Source organism: Populus nigra, chromosome 7 (assembly GCF_951802175.1).
Source record: "Populus nigra chromosome 7, ddPopNigr1.1, whole genome shotgun sequence".
Classification (NCBI taxonomy): domain Eukaryota; kingdom Viridiplantae; phylum Streptophyta; class Magnoliopsida; order Malpighiales; family Salicaceae; genus Populus; species Populus nigra.
In genome coordinates, this window is record NC_084858.1 from 15,339,532 (window position 1) to 15,354,536 (window position 15,005).

Consider the following 15,005-nt stretch of genomic DNA (forward strand, 5'->3'; position numbering starts at 1 on the left):
CCGGATAATAGGTCTCCCAGTGTGATGAACCGAGACAAGCTATTTGCTCTAGAAGAAAGATTAAGGGCAGTTGAGGGTAATGACTGGTTTGACCCTATGCGAGCAGCCGAAGTATGTTTGGTACCAAACATCATGGTGCCAAAAGATTTTCGAATACCAGAGTTCATTAAGTATACCGGTTTGGAATGCCCAAACACTCACCTTCGATCCTACTGCAACAAAATGGCGGAAGTAATCCATGATGATAAATTGCTAATCTATTTCTTTCAAGATAGCCTAGCAGGATCCGCTTTAAGTTGGTACATGAGGTTAGACAGCATCCGGATCAAGAGCTGGAGAGACTTGGTGGAGGCTTTCCTCAAACAGTACAAGTTTAACATGGAAATCGCTCCTGATCGAACAAGTCTAATGTCAATGGAGAAGAGGAGCCAAGAGTCCGTAAGGGCCTATGCACAAAGGTGGAGGGATGAGGTCGTGCATGTCCAACCCCCTCTGATAGAAACAGAAATGGTGACCTTGTTTGCCAATACCTTCAAGGCACCTTATTATGAGCATTTAATGGGTAGCTCATCTCAGCATTTCTACGATGCGGTACGCATAGCTGAAAGGATAGAGCAAGGGATTAAAGCTGGACGTATAGCTGAGCCATTGGAGAAGGGTTTTATTGGAAGAAAGAGAGAAGGCGATGTTAACAACTTGGAAGGCGGGTATAAGGGCAATAAAGTAGATTCCCACAATCCACAAGTACCTACCTCTCAATTCTCACACATGAACTTTAACCAACCTTTTTCCCCTAATCGACCAAATAACCAGTCAAACAACCAAAATCACTACCAAAGACCCTATATAAGATACCCTGCAGAACAACTACCGCCACTACCCATGCCTTTGAAGGACATGTACGCCAAACTTTTGAGCATTGGGCACATCGCTCCTATCCCTACACTACCATTACAACCACCATTCCCAATTTGGTACAAGCCCGAGTTAACTTGTGAGTACCATGCGGGTAATCCCGGGCATGGGATTGAAACCTGTTACGCTTTCAAGAAAAGATTGTTGGAGCTTATTAAGATAGGATGGGTATCCTTTGAGGACAAGCCCAATATGAATTCAAACCCGTTGCCTAAACATGGCTCAAGTAGTAGTGGAATAGGCATGATAGAAGTTGGAAATCAATGCAAGGTGTTGAAGGTGTCTATGGAAAAGATGTACGACATGTTAGTACGATCAGGATTTCTAGAGGTAAATGTGGAAAGCCATCCGGCAGAAGGTGGTTATTGTGAGTTCCATGGAAGAGATGGACACCATGTTGAAGATTGCATCGAGTTTTGTGAAATGATTGCAAAAATGTTGAAAATGGGGCAATTGAGAATTGAACCCATGGAGAGTAGGGGTGAGGTGAGTAGGATGGAAGGTCAGGACGAGAAGTTCCAGAACTAGGTGACCCAAGAAGCTCCAGTTGTTTTCAAAATGTAAACCAACTTTGTTTGCCTTAACATGCTTTTGTCATTGCTTATGTTTTCTTTTATTTCCTCTAGTTGACAATCAAGGCTCATGATGTCAGCTAGATTTTATTTGTCATGGAGCCCACCTTTTCTTTAAATAAATTGTGATATCATGCACTTTTCACAAATTGCTTTCTTTGTTATGCATTTACACCAAACACTTCCCGCTTTCAGGAATCCTGAAAGCGGATCTCCTACCACATTTAGCATCAAGAATAAATGGCCAAACTTGAACGAACATTTAATAGCTATGGAAGAAGAAGAGTGAGATGAAAGCAATATCAGTGAATTCACCAGGCTAGTAGAACAGCAGGAACAGACTTGGAAACCTGCCGCAGAGGAACTCGAAACCATCAATGTAGGCAGTGATCAGTTCAAGAAGGAGTTGAAAATAGGTACCCTAATTACTTCTGAGCAAAGGATAAAAATGATCACCCTATTACTAGAATATTCAGATGTCTTTGCTGGGTCCTATGAAGATATGCCCGGTTTGGATACAAATATTGTAGTACACAAGATACCGTTGGAAGAAGGCTGTAAACCAGTCAAGCAGAAGCTGAGGAGGGCCCACCCGGATGTCTGGATGAAGGTCAAGACAGAACTCGAGAAGCAATGGGATGCTGGCTTTCTAGAAGTAGTTAGGTATCCACAATGGGTATCTAACATTGTTGTGGTGCCTAAGAAGGAAGGGAAGATTAGAGTGTGCGTAAAGCTAGTCCCAAGGATGATTTTCCTCTACCACACATAGATGTTTTAGTGGACAACGCTGCCCGGAGTTCCACATATTCCTTTGATGGATGGTTTTTCAGGATACAACCAGATAAAAAATGGCTCCGGAGGATAAGGTGAAAACAACTTTTGTCACTACCTGGAGATGATCAAAGCAAATGGGCACCAAATTACGAGGGTCTTTACGTAGTAAAAAAGGCATTCTCAGGAGGAGCGCTGAAGTTGGCTAGAATGGATGGAGAAGACCTAGCTCGACCTGTGAATTCTGACTCTGTAAAAAGATATTATGCTTGATGTAGGCTCTTAAATCAATAAAGCAAAGTTTGGCCATTGACTTCTTTCTCTTTTGCATTGATCTCACAACAATCATTTTTGCATTAATCCCAACAGTGCATGTCTTGTTGTTATCGCACCTAAAAAGTTTAGCATCGGCTGAACGAATTTCTTCTCTAGACAAAAGCCTAGGCTAGAATCACACCCCTACACTGGGGGCAATAAAAGATGTTTTCATGAAAAGTTTTACGTGTTTAAAATGCACGGAAGCCTATAGTTTTGAAAACCAAGCTAAAGCATTTGACAAAAGCATGACAAAGGGGCAATGACAAGTCATACATTTTGGGAAAAGGACTACTTGAAGAAAGTCAGAGACAACACGAGAGATGAATCCAGCATACGACGTCAAAAGCAAGCTCATGTTAAGAGGGAGTCCCATGAACTAGAAGAAGAGGATGGGGCCTATGTTTCAAAACCAGGTACGAATGCATGCATGGCATCTAATCATAAATCATTGCATATATGTTTTTTGGATCATTACAGGAGGAATTCTTAATGCACTCCCACAAGATTGGAGATGAAGAAGGAATCATATAGCAGATGATAGCAAAGAATCACAGTTGTGAATCATAGTGGATTCTGGAACAACGAGAAGAACAAGAAATAGAAAAAAAATGAGAAGTTTTGAGCCCTACCATCAGGAAGAACGACATCGTATTTCAGCTTTGAATAAAAGGAATCGCCAGATGGGATTCCAAGATTGAAGGAGATCGCCAGAAGGGATCTCGTGTTTCGCTATTCGGAGGTCGCCAGATGGGACCCCGTTTTACATGTTGAATAAAAGGAATCGCCAGATGGGATTCCAAGATTGAAGGAGATCGCCAGAAGGGATCTCGTGTTTCGCTATTCGGAGGTCGCCAGATGGGACCCCGTATTACATGTTGAATAAAAGGAATCGCCAGATGGGATTCCAAGTCGTTTAAAGGAGATCGCCAGAAGGGATCTCGTGTTTCGCTATTCGGAGGTCGCCAGATGGGACCCCGTATTACATGTTGAATAAAAGGAATCGCCAGATGGGATTCCAAGTCGTTTAAAGGAGATCGCCAGAAGGGATCTCGTGTTTCGCTATTCGGAGGTCGCCAGATGGGACCCCGTATTACATGTTGACTAAAAGGAATCGCCAGATGGGATTCCAAGTTGTTTAAAGGAGATCGCCAGAAGGGATCTCGTGTTTCGCTATTCGGAGGTCGCCAGATGGGACCCCGTTTTACATGTTGAATAAAAGGAATCGCCAGATGGGATTCCAAGATTGAAGGAGATCGCCAGAAGGGATCTCGTGTTTCGCTATTCGGAGGTCGCTAGATGGGACCCCGTATTACATGTTGAATAAAAGGAATCGCCAGATGGGATTCCAAGTCGTTTAAAGGAGATCGCCAGAAGGGATCTCGTGTTTCGCTATTCGGAGGTCGCCAGATGGGACCCCGTATTACATGTTGAATAAAAGGAATCGCCAGATGGGATTCCAAGTCGTTTAAAGGAGATCGCCAGAAGGGATCTCGTGTTTCGCTATTCGGAGGTCGCCAGATGGGACCCCGTATTACATGTTGACTAAAAGGAATCGCCAGATGGGATTCCAAGTTGTTTAAAGGAGATCGCCAGAAGGGATCTCGTGTTTCGCTATTCGGAGGTCGCCAGATGGGACCCCGTATTACATGTTGAATAAAAGGAATCGCCAGATGGGATTCCAAGATTGAAGGAGATCGCCAGAAGGGATCTCGTGTTTCGCTATTCGGAGGTCGCCAGATGGGACCTCGTATTACATGTTGAATAAAAGAAGGAATCGCCAGATGGGATTCCAAGTTGAATAAAGGAGATCGCCAGAAGGGATCTCGCATTTCGCTATTTGGAGGTCGCTAGATGGGACCTCGTAAAAAGAAAAAAAAGAAAAAAGAAAAAGGGGAATCGCCAGATGGGATTCCAAGTTGATTAAAGGAGATCGCCAGAAGGGATCTCGTATTTCGATATTGGTTAAAGGAGGTCGCCAGACGGGACCTCATATTTCATGTTGGTTAAATGGAATCGCCGGATGGGATTCCAAGTTGAGATTGCTATAAAAGACAAGTTTCAGATCAATCAAGCTTCAATCAGATCAGTTCCGGGAGTTTCCGTTTTGGGTTTATCTTTATAAAACTTACTGCGCAAAAACCTTGCTCTGTAAGCATTATAAAGAGGGGGCATCTGTTGTAACCCATTTTTGGGTCCCCACAAAATATATATATAAAAATATATATATAGCCAAAGGAGGTTAAGAAAAATAACAGGAGGCAGAAGCACTCAGAAAATGGTCGGAAAATTGGTCAATGAGGTTAAAAATACAAAGATTGGATTTTTGACAGTATATTCTTGAAGGAGGAGAGCCCTATTGAGGAGGAAATTTGAAATTGGAGGAGAAAAGCCCAAATTTGGATGATTATGGATTTAATTGGATTTTTAAATGAATTTATAGGGGATTTGATTGCAAGAAAAATTGATTTTTAAGTCAATTTGGGCTTTAATTAGAAGAAATTTAAGTTCTGGGGCCAAAATATATTTTTTAGGAATTTATTAGGGCAAATCAGGGGCTTAATTGCATAAATATTGAAGTTTAAGGGCCAATTAGGGACTTAATTGAAGAAATCCGAAACCAAGGACCAAACTGAAGAAGGCGCGTAAGTATAGGGGCTGGAATTAATTGATTAAGGGGCCTAATTGAAGAAATTGGAAGTTTATTGATCAATTAAGGGCTCAATTGCATAAATCAGAGACCAAGGACTAAAGTGAAAAACGCGGCCAACAAGAGGGACGGAGACCGAAATTGGCAGGGATGCAATCGAAAAGCAAAAAAATGATTGAGGGGCTGTTTTGAAACTTTAAAAAAAAAAAAAAAAAAAAAAAAAAAGGGGGGGGGCAGGAATCAGGCGACGCGTCGCCCGGTACTGTTCATTTTCTTCCCCACCAAGCTGCCCGAGTGGCCGACTTCCAGACGTGTTTTCTGCCTCGTTTGGCCCCCAAATCCGACAAAGCATGCACCAACATGTCTACCTGGAACTCCTTTATCCGGGGAGTGGTCCGGTCGGGTCGAAAAGGTTTGGAACGGCTCCGTTTATTGGGCCAAAACATGCACCTCGGGCAGTCTGCAAATTTGGCAGTTCGAGGTGCACACTTTGAACCGACGGTTTGGATTGCTCGAGTCGAATCAAGGGCTGAGACTTTTTCCCCATTGAAGACAAGATTACCCTCTTTCCAGCCCTATAAATAGAAAGAATTTTCATGGTCAGACGGTTGGAGGAAAGGAGCTCAAAGTTGGCACAAAATAAGCTTTTCCTGCGTGTTTTTCCTGCAAACATTTTTCTTTTTCCAGCTTCTTCTCCCTCTGCTCCGCCAGCATCAGCGCCTCTATTTTTTTTCTTCCATCGACAGACCCTCAGCAGCCGAACAACCCTCACACACATCTCCCCTCCCTCTTCTTCATTTCTAGCCGCCAGCCTTAGAGCCACCCCCCTGTTTTTGATTTTTTTTTTTCTTCTCCCTCAACCTGCCCCATCGTCTCCAGCAGCCCCCCAAAACACTGTCCCCTCTCCTTCCCATCAACACAAAGCCAGTAGCAGCTCCTCCCTCAGCTGCTCCTTCACCGCAGCTTCAGCAGCCCCAGCAACGCCCCCCGCGGCCTCCTCAGCAGTGACAGCCTCCACAGGAGCAAGCCTCCGCCTTCCAGCTTCTTCACCGGCCAACAGCAGTCCTCCTTCCTCCAGCGACGCCCAGCAGCAACCGGAGTAGCAGCTCCTTCCTCAGCCACACCAAAGGTTCCAGCCGAGAGCTTTCCTTCTCCTCTGCAGGAATCCGCTCCTCCTTCTTCCAGCCGGGACCAGACTCCACCGCAGCACCACCGGCCTCCCAGCAACGCACCAACTCCTCCGCGCCAGGTAAACTTTCCTTCCTCCTCATTTTATTTGTGTCAGCTGCGTTTCCTTCTGCATGCAGAAGGATGGGGGGAAAATAATTCCCCCCCCCCCGTTGGATTCTTGTGCTGGGCCAGACTTGTTCTGGCCCAGCTGGTTTTGTTGATGGGCCAGGCTAATCCTGGCCCAGCCCTGTCTTCTGGGCCGGGTCTGGCCCAGAAAAGAAATATCAGATTTTTGTTGGGCCGAGATTTCGGCCCGACATATTTTGGGGCTGAGTCCGGCCCAACGAATTGGGCCGGCCCAGCCCAGCCCAATTATATATTATGTACATTATATTGTGTTTTGTATTATTTATATCTAGATACATATAAAAAAAATTAATAATTTTCTTCGAAAAATTATTTCCAAAAATATGTGATTTTTCTGTAAGTTTATTACTGTATTTTGATCGATATCGGTTTGTATTTTTATACTGTAAAGATACAAATCCGGTATTAAAATACCCGGTTTTCATCAAAACGTCAAACATTTTCAAAATAAAAAAATGTCTTTTGCTTTCAAAAATTTTCTAAATATCTTTAAAATATTGTTGATTTTCCTGCATATTTTTATCAAAGTGGATTAATATTTGGTTGTATTTTTTATACTGTAAGGATACCAACCAAGTATTAAAATACCCGATTTGCGTCAAAATATCAAAAAATATACATAATTAAAAAATGTTTTTGTTTTAAAATACGGCCTAGTCTCTCCAACATATATATATATAAATATTATAACATCATGTTTTCACACAACAAAGGAAATTTCAAAACAATATATGTATTAACATGCATTTTGGCTTTAATAACCAGTTTATTCAAGCCATGAGAACTAGGCCAATATTTCAAAAATTCTAAAAAAATCTTTTTGTCTTCTTTTAGTATTTGGGATTACGAATTTATACGTAAAACGTATTCTTGATATTAAAAATATGGTTTTTTTACATAGACGTTAGAACGGTTAGGTTTTACCCGATAAGATAAGGACCTCCTTATTGAGGAGGACTTTTCTTGAACTATAGACGGACCAACAACTAGGAAACACAACGAGACCTTCAATCTTATCAGACAGTTAAACAATGCAGCTTACCTTAGGTAGGGCGTATTTGGGGTGCTAATACCTTCCCTTTACGCAACCAGTCCCCGTACCCAATCTCTAAGACCAGTTAGGGTTCCTAGTGACCAAAATACTAGGTGGCGACTCCCATTCCATTTCCTACCAACAAAAGACAATATTTTTTTGTCTCCCCACATTTGTCAAATAGATTACCATACACCACTTCCTAGATTTTAAAAGTGGAATATTCGCCGCGACGCCGCGCACCCGCGACATTTGACACTCACAAATGCACTTCCTCTTCTTTTAACCATAGATAATCCACCCCCACCCGAACCCTCTAACCCAACTTCCCTCCTTTGACTAAATCTCATGCTGTATCTCCATGAAATACTCTTGGTTTGGGTTTGCATTTGGTTCCAGCTCAAGGAATGGCTCCTGTTTTGACTCCACTCCCTGACCCGACCCCAAATCCAGCTCAAGTTCCTGCCTCCATTCCATCTTCGGTTCCGGCTGCCTCTACTATTACCCGTAAGTCTTGCATTTCTTAAAATATTTGTCTTTCTCGAATACATTGGAGAAAAAAGTGTATTTTTTGTTAATGGGTTTGCATTATGGTTTGAGACTGTTTTTTGGTGTTTTAAGTTTTTCATGTTTGGGATTTTTGAAATGGCCTTTTGTTATGTGGGGATTAGAAAGTTTGTATCTTGAAGGTTTATGTGTTTTGTTTTTTTTTTTTTTTCCGAAAGAGAAAGTTGAAAAGAATAATATTTTTTTGTTGTTTAGTTATATCTCGCGTTTTACTAGGTTGATTAAATGTCAAAAAAAGAATAATCTTTTGTGTCCTAAAAGAGAAATATAAAAAGGAATCATATTTTTTTTTTGTTTCTAGGCTATAAAATGGCAAAGTAGTTTCTTTCCTTTGTGATGGAGGCGGTGTTTCCTTGTCGTATATAGGAATTATTATTTATTACTAATCCTTTATTTTGTTAGTTTCACTATTTGTAGAAATTGTGATAAATCAATAGAATTTTCCATTTGTAGAAATTGTAATAAAACAATAAGAAGGCATTTTGTTAGTGTAACAAATCTCTCTGCTTGGCTATGAAGAGAAATTATTTAATGTTACTGGAATAATTGTTGGAGTTGTGTATTTAGACTGATATTATTGAATAATTACTTGATTAAGGAATAAGCACTGATTGTTTGATGTAAAATTTGTTTATCTCGGTTTCGTAAAGAGGTCACTCTACTATTATTGACAATGTAAATTCAACTATTTGATTCTTGAAATCTAATGATTTTTTGTTTCAACAAAGTTATTGAATTTGTACGCTCAAGCTAGCAGATGGTCTTGTTCATCTTGCTCAGTGAACCTCAAGTGACATTAAGTTTTTTGCATCTAGGACTTTTGATTGTATGGGATGGCCACCTGGGTGCCTTTATATTTCATATTTAGTTTGTTGCTTGCAGCTTTCTGTATATAATTGTTTGAAGTTTGATTATACTTGATAATGCAAATGGGTTACATTTTATCTGCGTGATTTTTTAAGGCCTTCCAGAGCGCTTGTTGTTCAAGAATCGTCTGCAAGAATACACGTGAAGATCATCCTTACAGCTCCCAGTATATCAAACTTTAAATGAAGGATCCTCACACGCACCAAGGTTTAGATCAACTGTGTGGGTAGATGGAGCACAATATACCTCTCAAGACTTTCTTTCATCGAAAAGAAGTTGAACAAGATGTTGCGAAATTGGCACTTGAGAGTATTCTAAAAAGGGTAAAGGATGAAGGATGTCCGCTTCTACATGAGGTTTGTGAACAAATTGTAAATTTTACCTCTTCAAATGCTATTAATTCTTTTCTTCTTCATCCTTTTGTTGTTGTTTTTTAGGGGCTTTATACATGTATTAGTTTTGTGTTTTAGGCTTGTGACATTCTTCGTTGTGACAACTTATATGGCTTCCCTCCATTTTCAAAGCAATATTAATTTTTTTTTTCAAATGAATTATCATTGGTTGTCTATATATTTAAATACCTGATTCACAAGTCATTCTACACTATCATTGATGTTTTGAAATCTCTTCTGATTGATCATACAAGTGAATAGAAAAATGCACTGATCTGAAGCATAATGTTTTTATACTAATTAAATAGATTGTTTTGGTACGTTGGTGCCAATTTTGCTTAAAATGTTGCCTTGCTTCTTACCTTTCCACAAGCTTCTCTTTTTTATTGTTTGGTTATAATTTTCAAATCTGTCCTGTATGAATTTGAAGTCAAGGTGAATCTGGAATGCCCCAGTTACAGCACTGTGTAGTGACAAGAATGTTTATTTAGCTTCTTACTTTTCTACATGTCCCTCTTTGTTCTTGTTTGGCTATATATACAGGACACGTTGTTTTGCAAATCCATTCTGAATGAATTGGCGGTGAAGGTGCATCCTGCAAAGCCTGCTTACAACACTATTCAGTCACCAGGGTTGCTTCCTGTTTTTGTGTCCACTTTAGTTTTCAATGGTGTAAGTTATACTGGTGATACTGGCAGAAACAAGAAAGAGGCTGAACAATTGGCAGCACGCACTGTCATACTCTCTCTTCTAGGTATCCTTGCCTACACGAGGAATTGAGAATTTGCTTCATATTACATATTATGTTTTTGCCGTTTGTTTGTTTCTTTTTTCACGGGTGGTTGACTAATTAAAGCTGATGGAACATTTGATTCTGGGTCATTGAAAATTCTTTATGAAATAATTAAGTCTAAAAGAAAACTCTATGCTGCGTTGGATAGGGTCAAGGATCCAAGCCATTCCCAGCCTAACATTGTGCATGGGGGAGTAAAATTTGGATGTTTTGAGACCACAGTCAGTCAAGAGCAAGAGGTTAGAGCTGCTATTGTTATGGATGTTGTACCAGAAAGTGCAATTTCACCTGCAGCTTCAGGAATGCGTCCACCCCACCATGAGTTCAAGAGATCTAGACCAGATCCAGCTCCTGAACCGGCTCCTTTCCAATTGCATCCACACAACCTGTTCACAACAGGGTTATTGATGCTGGTTCTAGTTCAGCCAAAAAGAAGAGGAAGAACAAGAAAAAGGCTAGTGAAAATGAGCAAGTTGATACCTAGTGTCACACCCGGACATCACGACGACTGATTAAAAATTTTCTAAGAAAAGAACAGATATCTGGCATCTTGTTTGTCGCACGTGTGCGGCGTCGCGGTGAAATGCGTCCACTCTCCGTATATATAAATCAAGAAATGGGGGAGACAAGAATTTCTTGTCTTTTTATCAGTGGAAAGAGCGAATGAAAGTCGCCATAGAGTATTTTAGTCATTAGGAATCTTAATTGGTCTTAGAGATCGGGCACGGAGACTGGTTGCGTAAAGGTAAAGTATTAGCACCTCAAATACGCCTTACTTGAGGTAAGCTGTATTATTTAATGTTTGATAAAAACTAATGTATTATCCTGTTTCTATTTGTTGGTATGTTTATAGTTTAAGAAAAGTCCTCAGTAAGAAGATCTTTATCTTATCGGGTAAAAAAACCTAACCGTGCTAATGTCTATACATAAAAGAACTATCTTTTTAATACCAGGAATACGTTTTACATATAAGTTTGTAATTCCAGATACTAAAAGAAAACAAAATAATTTTTTGGTATTTTTTGAAATATTGGCCTAGTTCTCATGTTTTAATAAACTGGTTATTAAAGTCAAAATGCATGTTAATATATATTTTTTGAATTTTTGTTGTATGAAAATATGATATGAAAATTTCTTACAAGCTTTCAGAGTCTTGACCCTATGCATGAAGATAAAACTATATATTTTTGTTGTTTTAGATTTTTTTTTTGTTTCGTAGAAAACCTGGTATTTTAATATCATATTTGTATCTTTACAGTATAAAAATACAAACTAATATTAAGCAAGATTGATAGAAAAATACACTGGAAAATCATAAATGTTGAAAGAATGTTTTTGGATTTTTTAATAACTAATATAATATTATCTATTATTATAAATATATAATAAAATAATATTAGGTTGGGCCCAACCCAATCATAGGGGTTGAGCCCAACCTGTTTGGGCCAAGATCGGCCCACAATATTTTTTCTTCTTTTTTTTACTGAGTCGGACCCGGCCCAACCATTTTGGTTTGGGCCAACATTGATCAGGCCCAACAAACATTGGAGAACTTTTCATTGTTCTGCGTGAATAATGGAGAGTGAATTAATTTATTTCTCATTGTTCACATGCAATGTGAACAATGGAGAAGGTATGGATGCAGGAGGATGAGAAGAAGAAGAAGGAGAAGGGCAGGGGAAGGTTGACCTAGCGGTGACACTGGCGGTGGCGCTGGTGGTTCTTCTTCCAAACGGGTGGCCGTGTATTGGGGAGCTGCTTCACCGGTCGACGGTTCTTCTTCTTCTTCTTCTTCTCTATGTGCTTTTCCTTTGTTTTTTTTTCTTTTTTTTCCTGTTTTTTATCTTTACTTCTGCTCCTCCTCTTCTCTGTTTCTTCTTTTTTCTTTTGTTCCTCTTTTGTTTGTTTTTTTTCTCAGTTCTTTTCTCTCTATTTATCTATGTTTTTCTCTATTCTTTCCTTTCCATTTTTTTCTTTATGTTTTTCACCTCCAAAACTCTCTAAAAGTGTCATGCTCATCCTCCCTACTCCTTTCTCTCCCTTGATATTTATAAGGGGAAAAAGGGGGAGAAAGGGCTATTACCCATGTCCGGTTATGACACAGGGGTAGGTTGGCTGGACGGTCATTGGGTAGTCGCCTCAGGGTCGCTTGCAAGGCTTGTCCCTTTTATATTTTTGTTTGGTGGTAGGCCATGGGTGTGGATCTTGTTGTTTTTGGGTTTTTAGGGGAGAGAGGGAGAGAGACAAATGCAAGGGAACAAATTTCTTCTTCGCCTGTATTTGCATGTTCAGGGAAAGAAGATGACAAATACTCTTTATGTATATATTATTATCAGCCTTTTTGGAAACTATCTAGTTGTCTAGACATGTGTCTCATAGCTTGCACTAAAAGGCTTTTTATTGTATGCTTAATGTTTTTCTCAATATATTCCTCTCAACTCGTCAAATCAGATTATAAAAAAAATGCTTTGGCATCATCAATGATGCTTCTTTCATCACTTATATTTATAAGGTGAAGTGCGTATTTGGGCTTCAAAACAAATGCTCTCATAGTCAGTCTTGGTGGTATGCATCCTTTCGATGTTCAGTCAAATGCACTTACACGATAATATCTGTTATGAGTTGTTGCCATGTTTGAAATGATAAACCCAAGATGACAATATGAAAATGTCTTTCAAATGCAACATTGTTCCACATTTAATCTTAGTGGTGTGTATCTTTCCGACATTTATTCAAAAGCAGTCATGTGATAACATCTTTAAAAAGTCATAGCCATAGCGGAGGGTAAACCAAGATGATGATATGAAAATGTCCTTCAAGTGCAACATTGTCCCATAGTCAATCTTGGTGGTGTGTATCCTTCTAACATTCATTCAAAAACAGTCTTGTGATAACATGTAGCCATGTTTCAGGGGGCAACCCAAGATGACAAAAGCATGTTAAGGCAAACAAAGTTGGTTTCCATTTTAAACACCACTGGAGCTTCCTAGGTCACTTAGTTTTGAAACTTCTCACCCTCAACAAGCTTTCGTACAAAGTTCTTGGCTAAGATTTCTTTTAAAGTGTGGACAGTCAGTTGCAGTAACGCTTCATCTTCTTATTCGACTACTGTATTCCTATCATCTCCTTCAAACTTACCCTCCTTCAAGGTGTTTATATTCATAGTTGACAGTTCTTAATCAAGGCTTTCCAATCCTCTATCCGATTGCATTACATATATAGCCTTTGGGAATGAAACACTAAGGGGAAAGATTTCCAGCTTTTCCGCTTCAGGCTCTCTTCCTTCAATCCTAGCCATTCATCTTTCTCTCCTCCTACCAGCAGCTTATCAATAATTCTCTTTTTTAGGCTTCTATCAAAGCTCAAATCTTTGATTAGCACACTTCATCTTTATGAGATTAACCCTTTCTGGTATTCTGGTGATAGGGTTATATTAAAATGGAATCTCACGTTCTAAAAAGTATTTAGTCGCCATCTTATTGCTTCTGAGATCTTTGGCCTTCTCATTTTTAGGAATCTTAACTGTACCATTGATTTGGTTCCCGATAACACGGTAATGAGAAGGCCAAAGTTCTCATAAAGATGAAGCACAAATGTAGGTTTGGGACATAACACAAATGTAGGTTATACAACACATATTTAGAGTAACCATTTAACAAGCAAGGTATTAAGAATTAATAAGATAAAAATGATAAGGTATGTTAATAGTAAGTTGTTTAGGACATAATCATTGAAGTCCATATTGAGTTTATATTATACTTGTCCTAACACCATTAGTGAAACCTTTTCACGTTGACATAATAAACTTTACTAAACATAATGAAGAAGAGGAACATAAATAAGAATTAGTGCATTTGGACTTCTAGAACTCGAGATATAGGCTAAACACTGAATAGTGTCTGGGCTGCAAGACAAATTCCGACTTCTCTGTTGTTGCTACAATTTGAACTTGAAAACAGTCCTTTTGAATCTTGGACTCTTATGAAAGTTTTAGGCTTATGTCTTAACTTTCCATACATATAAACCAGACCTAAATCCAAGTTCTACAGCTCCATTTATGATCCAATAACCAAATGGTGTTCCAGTTTGGACTAAACTAACATCTCTTTTCTAAGCTTAGCCCTCTCTTTATCTTTTCAATTTCAGTAGTTAAACTCATCAATCAAGCCTTTGATTTATGTGATAGGCCTGCATTTAAGATGAATATTTACCATAAATTAAATGTATCTTATATTATTAGACATGTTATTATAAAACATACTCTAGTTAAGGAGATATTGATACTTCAAGTGCAAAATGACGATATAAAACCTTGATAAAAATGCATTTTTAAGTACTAATTACATGGCTACGACTCCTGAAAGATGTTATCAAATGACTGATTTTGAATGAATATCGAAAAGATACACACCACTAAGATTAAATGTGGAACAATGTTGCACTTGAAAGACATTTTTATATCGTCATCTTGGGTCTATCTTTTCAAACATGGGTACAACTCCTAATAGATGTTATCGCGTGAGTGCATTTGAATGAATATCGAAGGATGCACACCACCAAGACTGATTGTGGGAGCATTTGTTTTAAAGCTCAAAGACGCACTTCACCTTATAAATATGGGTGATGAAAGAAGCATAATTGATGATGCCAAAGCATTTTTTTATTTGCTTTAACATGCTTTCATTGCTTTTGTTTGCTTTTATTTTCTCTAGTTGACAATTAAGGCTCATAATGTCAGCTAGATTTTGTCTTTATCATTAAGCCCACCTTTGCTTTAAATAATGAGATCATGTATTTTCCAAATTTGTTTTTT

The 15,005-nt window shown here is 39.1% G+C and overlaps 1 pseudogene; it reads left to right on the top strand.

The window, feature by feature from the left end:
- Positions 1 to 7,980: 7,980 nt before the first annotated feature.
- LOC133700098 (double-stranded RNA-binding protein 4-like) lies at positions 7,981 to 10,676 on the top strand (annotated as a pseudogene).
- The last annotated feature ends 4,329 nt before the right edge of the window (positions 10,677 to 15,005 follow it).